This window comes from Lipotes vexillifer, unplaced genomic scaffold (genome assembly GCF_000442215.2).
Source record: "Lipotes vexillifer unplaced genomic scaffold, Lipotes_vexillifer_v1.1 scaffold1115, whole genome shotgun sequence".
In the NCBI taxonomy this organism is placed as follows: domain Eukaryota; kingdom Metazoa; phylum Chordata; class Mammalia; order Artiodactyla; family Lipotidae; genus Lipotes; species Lipotes vexillifer.
In genome coordinates, this window is record NW_006792080.1 from 2,056,800 (window position 1) to 2,068,337 (window position 11,538).

Consider the following 11,538-nt stretch of genomic DNA (forward strand, 5'->3'; position numbering starts at 1 on the left):
GAACCTGTGTCCCCTGCATTAGCAGGCAGACCCTCAACCACTGTGCCACCAGGGAAGCCCCCAATTTGTAGACTTTTTAATGATGGCCATTCTGACCAGTGTGAGGTACAATTCCACACTGTCTTGATGACTGTAGTTTTGTAGTTAAGTCTTGAAGTCTGATACTGCCAGTCCTTCAAGTTTGTTCTTCTGTTTCAATACTGAGTCGGCAACTCTGGGTCTTTGGCCTCTCCATATAAACTTTAGAATCAGGTGGTCAATACCCACAAAATAACTTGCTGGAATTTTGATCAGAAATGCATTGAATGGAGAGATCAACTTGAAGAACTGACATCTTGATAATATTGAGTCTTCCTTGTCCATGAACATGGAATATACCTCCATTTATTTCATTAAAAAATAAATTTATTTATCTTGTTATTTTATTTTATTTATTTTTTGTTTATCTTTGGCTGCGTTGGGTCTTTGTTGCTGCGTGGGGGCTACTCTTCGTTGCGGTGCACGGGCTCCAGGCGCGTGGGCTTCTGTAGTTGTGGCACGTGGGCTTAGTAGTTGTGGCTCACGGGGTCTAGAGCGCAGCCTCAGTAGTTGTGGCACATAGGCTTAGTTGCTCCGCGGCATGTGGGATCCTCCCAGACCAGGGATCGAACCTCTGTCCCCTCCATTGGCAGGTGGATTCTTAACCACTGTGCCACCAGGGAAGCCCTCCATTTATTTCTTTAATTTATTTTATTGGAGTTTTCTAATTTTCCTCATATAGATCTTGTATACATTTATTAGATTCATATCTAAGTATTTCATTTTTGGGGATGCTAATGTAAATGGCGTTGTGTTTTGATTTCAAATTTCACTTGTTTGTTGCTGGTATTAGAAAAACAGTTGACTTTTGTATTTAACCTTGTATCCTGCAGTCTTACTATAGTTGCTTTTTCATTCCCTTTTTCATTGATTTTTTTGGATTTCTATGTAGATGATCATGTCATCTGCAGATGAAGGCAGTTTTGTTTCTTCCTTCCTAATCTGTATTGCCTTTTGCCTTAGTCACAAGATACTATACACTGGGGGGCTTAAACAACAAGTATACTTATTTCTCACAGTTCTGGAGACTGCGAGTCTGAGATCAGGGTGCCAGCATGGTCAGGTTTTTGGTCGGGCCCTCCTCCTGGTTTACAGATGGCCCCTTTTCTCATTGTAGCCTCACATGATGGAGACACAGAGAGAGGAAGCATGTTCCATGTCCGTTCTCATAAGGGCACTAATCATCCTGAGGGCTGCACCCTTGTGACCTAATCATCTCCCAAAGGTCTCATCTTCCAATGCCATCACTTTGGAGATGAGGGTTTCAACATATGTTGGGATACAGATATTCAGTCCATAGCACCTTTTATTTCCTTTTCTTGTCTTTTGCATTAGCTAGGACTTCCAGTAAGATGTTGAAGATGAATGCTGAGAGGGACATCTTGCCTTGTTCCTGGTCTTAGTGCGAGTGTCTAGTTTCTCACCATTAAGTGTGATGTTCACTGTAGGTTTTCTGTAGATGTTCTTTATCAAATTGAGGAAGTTCCCCTCTATTCCTAGTTTGCTGACAGTTGTTTTTTTAAAATCATTAATGGATGTTGGATCTTTTTTCAAATGCCTCTTCCGCATCTATTGATATGATCATGTGATTTTTCTTCATCCTGTTGATGTGATGGATTACATTAGTTGGTTATTGGATGTTGAAACAGCCTTGCATACCTGGGATAAATCCCACTTGTTCATGGTGTATGATTCTTTTTATACAGTGTTGGATTCGATTTGCTAATATTTTGTTGACGATTTTTCCATCAGTGTTCATGAGACATACCGTCTTCAGTTTTCTTTTTTTGGGGCTGCACCGTGTGGCTTGCGGGATCTTAGTTCCCCGACCAAGGATTGAACCTGCACCACAGCAGTGAAAGCGCTGAGTCCTAACCACTGGACCTCCAGGGAATTCCCCAGTTTTCTTATAATGTCTTTGTACAGTTTTGGTATTAGGGTAATGCTGGCCTCATAGAGTGAGTTAGGAAGTATGCCCTCTGCTTCTATCTTCTGGGAGAGATTGTAAAGCATTGGGAAAATTTCTTCCTTAACTGTTTGGTAGAATTTACCAGTGAACCCATCTGGGCCTGTACTTTCTCTTTTGGAAGGTTATTAGTTATTAATTCAATTATTTAATAGATATAAGTCTATTCAGATTTCTTCTTGTGTGAGTTTTGGCAGATAGTGTCTTTCACAGAATTGGTTCATTTCATTTAGGTTCAGATTTGTGGGCTTAGAGTTCATAGTTTTCCTTTGTTATCCTTTCAGTGTCAACGGAATCTATAGTAAGATCGCCTCTTTTATTCCTGATATTAGTAATTTGTGTCTTCTCTCTCTTTTTTTTTTTTCCTTTTTTTCTTTTTTACTTTTGGCTGCGTTGGGTCTTCGTTGCTGCACACGGGCTTTTCTCTAGCTGTGGCGAGCGGGAGCTAGTCTTCCTTGTGATGCACGGGCTTCTCATTGCAGGTGGCTTCTCTTCAGGCTTTAGGCACGCAGGCTTCAGTAGTTGTGGCACACGGGCTCAGTAGTTGTGGCTCACGGGCTCTAGAGCGCAGGCTCAGTAGTTGTGACACACAGGCTTAGTTGCTCCACGGCATGTGGGATCTTCCCGGACCAGAGATCGAACCCATGTCCCCTGCATTGGCAGGCGGATTCTTAACGACTGCGCCACCAGGGAAGTCCCTTCTCTCTTTTTCTTAATTAGCCTGCCTAGAGGCTAGTTGATTTTATTGATCTTTTCAAAGAATCAGCTTTTGGTGTCATTGATTTTTTTCCTCTATTTTCCTATTTTTAATTTTATTGATTTCTGCTCTGATTTTTATTTTATTGAAGTATAGTTGATTTAAAATATTCTGTCAGTTTCAGGTGTACAGCATAGTGTTTAAGTATTTTTTCAGATTATATTTCATTATAGGTTATTGTAAGATATTATCTTATAAGGTATTATCTTATGATTATAAGATAATATCTTATAATCATAAGATTATATCTTATGATTATAAGATAATATCTTATAATCATAAGATAATGGGTGTATTCCCTGTGCTATATAGTATATCCTTGTTGCTTATTTGTTTTATATATATGTATTTTGTATCTGGTAATTCCATAATTTCTTACTAGAAGTTTATTTTTTATATCTGTGAGTCTGTTTTTGCATATACATTCATTTGTATTATTTTTTAGATTCCAAATATGAGTGATATCATATAGTATGTCTTTCTGTCTTATTTCACTAAGCATAATATTCCCTAGGTCCATCCATGTTGCTGCAAATGGCAGTGTTTCATTTCTTTTTTTTATGGTGGAGTAATATTCCATTGTGTGTGTGTGTGTGTGTGTGTGTGTGTGTGTGTGTGTGTGTATGTATGTATTAATCCAGTTGGCTGTTCATGGGCACTTAAGTTGCTTCCATGTCTTGGCTGTTGTACATAGTGCTGCAATGAATGTTGGGGTGCATGTATCTTTTCAAATTATTGTTTTCGTTGTCTTCAGATATATGCCAAGGAGTGGAATTGCTGGATCATGTGGTAGTTCTAGTTTTCGTTTTTTGAGGAAACTCCATACTGTTTTCTATAGTGGCTGCACCAATTTACATTCCCACCGACAGTGTACAAAGGTTCCCTTTCTCCACATCCTTGCCAACATTTGTTTTTTGTCGTCTTTTTGACAGTAGCCATTCTAACAGGTGTGAGGTGATATCTCATTGTGGTTTTGATTTGCATTTCTCTGATTAGCAGTGTTGAGCATCTTGTCACATGTCTGTTGGCCATCTGTATGTCTTTGGGAAAATGTCTATTCAGTTCTTCTGCCTATTTTAAAAATTGGGTTTTTAAAAAATTTTGTATTGTTTGAGCTGTTTACATAATTTTGGATATTAACACCTTAATGGTTATATCACTTGCAAATATTTTCTCCCATTCAGTAGGTTATCTTTTCATTTTGTTGATGGTTTTCTTTTCTGTGCAAAAACTTTCAAGTTGACCTTTTAAACAAAGGTTCCACTTGTTTATTTTTGTTTTGTTTTTTCCTTTGCTTTAGGAGACAGATCCAAAAAATTCCTATGATTTATGTCAGAGTGTCTGCCTGTGTTTTCCTCTAGGAGTTTTATCCCTCTAGGAGTTTTCCTCCAGAAGTTCCAGCCTTGTATTTAAGCCTTTAATCCATTTTGAGTTTATTTTTGTATATGGTGTGAGAAAATATTCTAATTTCATTGTTTTACATGTAGCTGTCCAGTTTTCCCAGCCCACTTATTGAAGAGATTCTTTCCCCCATTGTAAATTCTTGCCTCCATTGTTGTAGATTAATTGGCCATAGGTGTGTGGGTTTATTTCTGGGCTCTCTATTCTGTTCCATTGATCTGTGTGTCTGTTTTTGTACCAATATCATACTGCCTTGATCACTGTAGATTTGTAGTATAATCTGAATCACAGAGCATGGTACCTCCTCCTCTGTTCTTTCTCAAGGTTGTTTCGGCTATTCAGGGTCTTTTGTATTTCCATACAAATGAAAAAAATCTAGTTTTGTGTAAAATGCCATTGGTAATTTTCTAGTTTTGTGAAAAATGCCATTGGTAATTTGATAGAGATTGCATTGAATCTGTACATTGCCTTGAGTAGTATGGTCATTTTAACAGTATTCTTCCAACCATGAACACGGTAAACCTTTTCCATCTGTTTGTGTTGTCTTTGATTTTTTTCATCAGTGTCTTACAGTTTTTTGAGTACAGGCCTTTTGCCTCCTTAGTTAGATTTACTCCTAGGTGTTTCTTCTTCTTTCTTTGCTGCGCTGTGTGGCTTGTGGGATCTCAGTTCCCCAACCAGGGGTTGAACCCAGGCCACAGCAGTGAAATCCCGGAATCCTAACCACTAGGCCACCAGCGAACTCCCTATTTTATTCTTTTTGATGTGATTGTAAATGGAATTGTTTCCTTAATTTCTCTTTCTGATAGTTCATTGTTAGTGTATAGAAATGTGATAGATTTCTGTACATTAACTTTGTATCTACGAATTTACCAAATTCATTGAGCTCTAGTAGTGTTTTTGGTGGTATCTTTAGGATTTTCTGTGTATAGCATCATGTCATCTGCAAACTGTGACAATTTTACCCTTCCTTTCCAGTTTGGATTCCTTTTATTTCTTTTTCTTATCTGATTGCCGTGGGTATGTCTTCCAATACTATGTTAAATGAAAGTGGTAGAGTGGATATCCCTGATCTTAGAGGAAATGCTTTCACCTTTTCACCATTGAGTGTATTAGCTGTGGGCTTATTATATATGGCCTTTATTATGTTGAGGTATATTCCCTCTATATCTACTTCCTGGAGAGTTTTTTTTTTTTTTATCATAAAAGGTTGTTGAAGTTTGTCAAAAGCTTTTTCTGCATCTATTGAGATGATCATATGATTTTTAAAAAATTAATTAATTTTGGCTGCATTGGGTCTTCGTTGCTGCGCACGGGCTTTCCCTAGTTGTGGCGAGCAGGGGCAACTCTTCATTGCATTGTGCATGTTTCTCTTGTTGTGGAGCACGGGCTCTAGGTGCACAGGCTTCAGTAGTTGGGGCACATGGGCTCAGTAGTTGTGGCTTTCAGGCTCCAGAGCACAGACTCAGCAGTTGTGGCGCACGGGCCCAGTTGCTCTGCAGCATGTGGGATCTTCCCGGACCAGGGCTCGAACCCATGTCCCCTGTATTGGCAGGCGGATTCTTAACCACTGCACCACCAGGAAAGTCCGATCATACAATTTTTTTATTCTGCAGTTTGTTAATGTGGTGTATCACGTTGATAATTTTGTGTGTGGATATTGAAATATCCTTATTACATCCCTGGGGTAAATCCCACCTGATCATGGTGTATGATCCTTTTATTTTATTTTATTTTTTATTTTATTTTATTTTATTTTTTTGCGGTACGCGGGGCTCTCACTGTTGTGGCCTCTCCCGTTGTGGCGCACAGGCTCCGGATGCGCAGGCTCAGCGGCCATGGCTCACGGGCCCAGCCGCTCCGCGGCATGTGAGATCCTCCCGGACCGGGGCACGAACCCGTGTCCCCTGCATCGGCAGGCGGACTCTCAACCACTGCGCCACCAGGGAAGTCCTATATGATCCTTTTAATGTATTGTTGGATTTGGTTTGCTAATATTTTGTTGAGGATTTTTTCATCTATGTTCATCAGTGATACTGGCCTATAATTGTCTTTTCTGTGTGTGTGTGTGTGTGTGTGTGTGTGTGTGTGTGTGTGTGTGTGTGATCTTTCTCTGGTTTTGGTATCAGGGTGATGCTGGCCTCATACAGTGAGTGAATTTGGAAGCATTCCTTCCTCAGCAAGTTTTTGGAATAGTTTGAGGATAAGTGTTTAACTCTTCTCTATATGTTTAGTAGAATTCACCTGTGAAGCCATCTGGCCCTGGACTTTTGTTGGGAGTTTTTTTTCTTTTAATTACTGATTCAGTTTCAGATTTCAGCACTGGTAATTAGTCTGTTCACTTTCTCTATTTCTTCCTGGTTCAGCCTTGGGAGATTGTACATTTCTAGGAATTTGTCCATTTTTTTCTGGGTTGTCCGTTTTATTGGTGTATGGTTGTTTGTAGTAATATCTTATTCTCCTTTGTACTTCTATGGTGTAGGTTGTAACTTCTCCTTTTTCATTTCTGATTTTATTGATTTGGGCCCTCTTTTTTCCTTGATGAGTCTGGCTAAAGGTTTATCGATATTTATCTTTTCAAAGAACGAGCTCTTAGTTTCATTGATTTTTTTCTATTTTTTTTTTCCAGTCTCAGTTTCATTTATTTCCACTCTGATCTTTATGATTTCTTTCTAACTTTAGGTTTTGTAGTCCTTTTTCTAGTTCCTGTATGTATAAAGTTAGGATGGTTGGTTTGAGATTTTTTTTTTCCTAAGATAGGCTTGTATCGCTATAAACTTCCCTCTCTGAATTGCTTTTGCTGTGTTCCATAGATTTTTTTTTTTAACATCTTTATTGGGGTATAATTGTGTTCCATAGATTTTGTGTGTGGGGGTCGTTGTGTTTTCATTTGTCTCCAAGTATTTTTTATTTCCTCTTTGACTTTCTTTTTTTTTTTCAGTGATTCATTGGTTGTTTAGTAGCATATTGTTTAGCCTCCACATGTTCGTGTTTTTTTGCAGTTTTTTCCCTTGTAGTTGATTTCTTAGCTTTTGTGGTCAGAAAAGATGCATGATACAACTTCAGGTTTTTTAAATTTGATGAGGTTTGTTTTGTGGCCTAGCAAGTAATCTATCAGGGAGAATGTTCTATGTGCACTTGATAAGAAGTATATTCTGCTGTTTTTGTATGGAATGATCTACACATTCTCTTAAGTCCATCTGTTCTAATGTGTCATTTAAGGCTAGTGTTTCCTTATTGATTTTTTTCTGTCTGGATGATCTGTCCATTGATGTAAGTGGGGTGTTAAAATTCCCTACTATTATTCTGTTACTGTCAATTTCTCCATTTATGTCTGTTAATATCTGCTTTATGTATTTAGGCACTCCTTTGTTGGGTGCATATTTACAGTTGTTATATCTTCTTGGATTGATCCCCTGATCATTATGTAATGTCCTTTTCTGTCTCTTGTTGCAGTCTTTGTTTTAAAATCTATTTTGTCTGATGTAAGTATTGCTATCCCAAGTTTCTTTTGATTTCCGCTTGCATGGAATGTCTTTTTTCATCCCCTCACTTTCAGTCTTTAGATCTGAAGTGAGTCCCTTGTAGGCAGCATATATATGTTTTTATATCCATTCAGCCACTCTGTCTTTTGATTGGAGCATTTAGTTCATTTACATTTGAAGTGATTTTTGATAGGCATGTAATTATTGACACTTTGTTTAATTGTTTGGGGGTTTTTGTTCCCTCATTCTTCTCTTCCCTTATGATATGATGACAATCGTTAGTGTTGTATTTAGATTCCTTACTCTTTTTGTGCGTGTATCTATTATAGATTTTTAGTTTGAGGTTACCATGAGGTTTATATATAGCAATCTATATATGTGTGATTACTGTAAGTTGCTGACCTTTTAATTTCAAACAAATTTTAACATCCCTGCATTTGTACTCCCCTCCCCTCATAATTACTGTGTTTTTTTTTGGGTTTTTTTTTGGCCTTGCTGCATGGCATGCAGGATCTTAGTTCCCTGACCAGCGATGGAGCTTGCGCCCCCTGTCTTGGAAGTGCGGAGTCTTAACCACTGGACCACCAGAGAACTCCCGCTGTGATATTTTTGACGTCACATTTTACGTGTTTCTGTGTATCCCTTAACTGCTTACTGTGGATATAGTTTTTACTACTTTTGTCTTTTAACCTTCTTACTAGCTTTGTATGTGGTTGATTTTCTACCTTTAGTGTATATTTGCTTTACCAATGAGTTTTTTCCTTTCATGATTTTCATGTTTATAGCTGTGGCCTCTTCTTTTTTGCTTAGAGAAGTCTCTTGAACATTTCTTGTGAAGCTGGTTGGGTGGTGCTGTAAAACTTTTGATCTCTCCCTCAAATCTGAATGAGAGTCTTGCCAGGTAAAGTATTCTCGAGTGCAGGTGTTTCCCTTTCATCACTTTAAATGTATTGTGCCCCTCCCTTCTGGCCTGCAGAGTTTCTGCTGAAAAGTCAGCTGATAGCCTTATGGGAGTTCCCTTGTATGTAACTTGTTGCTTTTCCTTGCTCTTTTTAATGTTCTCTCTTTATCTTTAATTTTTGCCATTTTAATTAGAATGTGTCTTGGTGCAGTCCTTTTTGGGGTTGCTCTTGTTGGGATTCTCTGTGATTCCTGGACCTGAATGTCTTTTTCCTTTTCCAGGTTAGGGAAGTTTTCAGCAACAATGTCTTCAAATAAATTCTCTGTCCCTTTTTCTTTCTCTTTTCCTTCTAGGACCCCTATAATGCTAATGTGAGTACACTTTGATGTTATCCCAGAGGTCTCTTAAACCGTTTTCATTTCTGTTCTTTTTTCTCTTCAGCTTCAGTGATTTCCACTACCCTCTTCCAATTTGCTGATCTGTTCCTCTGTATCGTATAATCTACTGTTGATTCCTTCCACTGTATGTTTTTCATTTCATTTATTGTATTCTTCATCTCTGTTTGGTGGTTCTTTATATTTTCTAACTCGTTGTTAAAAACTTCTAACTCCTCACTCTGTTCATCTATTCTTCTCCTGAGTTCTTTGATTATCTTTATGATCATTACCTTGAACTCTTTCTTGGGGAGATTGCCTATCTCCGCTTCACTTAACTCTTCTGGGGTTTTATGTTATTCCTTCATTTGGAACACAGTCCTCTGTCACCTCATTTTGCCTAATTTGTTATTTTTATTTCTATGTATCTGGTAGGTTGGTTACATTACCCAACTTTGGAGAAGCAGCCTTTTGTAGGAGGTGTGTCCTATGTGTCCCAGCAGTGCACTCTGCTCCAGCCAGGCTATATGCCATAGGGTGCCCCCTATGGGGACTGCATAGGTCCTTCTGTTGTGGCAGGCTGACTACTGTGGGTGGTCTGGTGGGCGTGGCTGGCCCTGGTCCAGTTGGTTGCCTTTTTTCTTTTAATAATATTAGCATTAGCTGGATGTGTGGTTTCCCAGCTATAGATGATATTTCCCAGCATCCCTTGCAGCTAGGTATGGCCAATGGGATGAGAGTAGAGGAGATGTGAGCCAGAGTGCCTGACCCTTCCCTTCCTCTCCCCTCCTTCCTGTGGAGGGCAGATGCAGTGCTGGTGAACTGGCTTCCACCATGCAAAGGAGGATGACACCCTAGGGTAAGGCAGAGCAACAAAGTGGAAGGAACCTTGATCCCTGGGTGACTACATGGAGCAGAGCTGCTCTGTGAACCAGGACCACTGGACTGTTACAGGAGAGAGAGCTCTATCCTGTTTGACCCAGAGTATATTGGGATCTCTTTTATCAGGGTGGTTTAGCATGTACCATAACTAATCCAGACCCCAAGCCTGGGGTTTCCTAGCCAGAGACAGCTGGAAGTGGTAGGAATTGTGTGAGATATGAGATTAGAAAACAGGCCTCAGTCCAGTGTTGGATGCTAATTTGCTGTGTGACGCTGGGTAGCTCATCCAGCCTCTCTGGGCACCTCTACATCCTAGTCCACGTTATAAACTTGCCTCCAGTGAGATGAGGTTCGTACAAGACACGAGGCTGGGCATCGTCCTCCAGCCCTCCCTGTGGCTCCTGCCCAGGAGTGCCTGCTGGTCCCGGGCTCCCCTGATCTCCTTCCCCCAGGGTTCCCCTTCTGTGTCCCGATGACTCTGCTCCAGCCCCCTGGCGACCCCTTGCTCCCAGAGTCTTGCAGCCTCCTGTCTCCTCCCCTCTGCTCCACCCTCTGGGAGGCAGGTCAGAACCCTCCAAGGCCCCCATTGCCTGGGGGATGGAGTCCTAAACCCTCGTCTGTCGTCAAGGCCCCCCTGACCTGCCGCGTCCCTGCCAGGCATCTGCCCTCATCCTGCCGTCTCTCTAGTGCTTCATCCTCCGTGGCTCGAGCTGATCCCTCTCAGCTGAGCTCTCAGAACTCTCTCTGCTTTTTTTCTTTTTTTTTTTTTTAATAAGAATATTATCAGGGCTTCCCTGGTGGCGCAGTGGTTGAGAGTCCACCTGCCGATGCAGGGGACGCGGGTTCGTGCCCCGGTCCGGGAAGATCCCACATGCCGCGGAGCGGCTGGGCCCGTGAGCCATGGCTGCTGAGCCTGCGCGTCCGGAGCCTGTGCTCCGCAACGGGAGAGGCCGCAACAGTGAGAGGCCCGCGTACCGCAAAAAAAAAAAAAAAATCAAACCATTACCTTTGATAATTGACTTTATTTGTGGAGTTTTTTGTATACACAGAAATTCTAATTTTCGTATATTCACATATGCCTTCACATTCTTACATAGCTTTGGGGTTTGCAGTTTTAATTAAGAACCCTCTCTTCTACCACAGGGTAGCCCGGATTTCACCCGCGTCGCACTACTTGCCATCGTATCTTTCTCCCCTACGAGAGTTTAAGGTAGATGAGACCAGGCAGCTTGTCCTCCTCCTTCCTGTGATCCCATGAGGCCTGGTACCTACTGTGTGCTCAGGAAAGAGGGGCTCTGGGTTCTGTACTAAAGGGGGCCCTTTCTGGGACCGCACTTTTGCTCTCGCTGTTACCTCACATGAAATGCCCTTCCCTCCTCTCTATCTAAATCCTAGAGCTAGTTCAAGGCCAGCTCCACCAGGAAGCCCGCAGTGATCATGCTGCCCGCTTGGAGGTCCCCCAGCCCTGCCTGGCCTTCCACCATTCCTGAGGCATGAGTAGTTTCCCTGGTGGACCGGGGTACACAGGGTCCCTGCGGCAGGCATGCTGTGGGGAGGAAGGGGAGGAGACCCCGGGAACCCAGGGAAGGGATTCTGGACTGGACCGGGCAGAAGAGTGTGCCGCTCCACTCCAAGGGCAGGGGGGACTGCAGCAGGTACAGGCTGATCCAGCAACCATAGGGCAGTGGGGACCC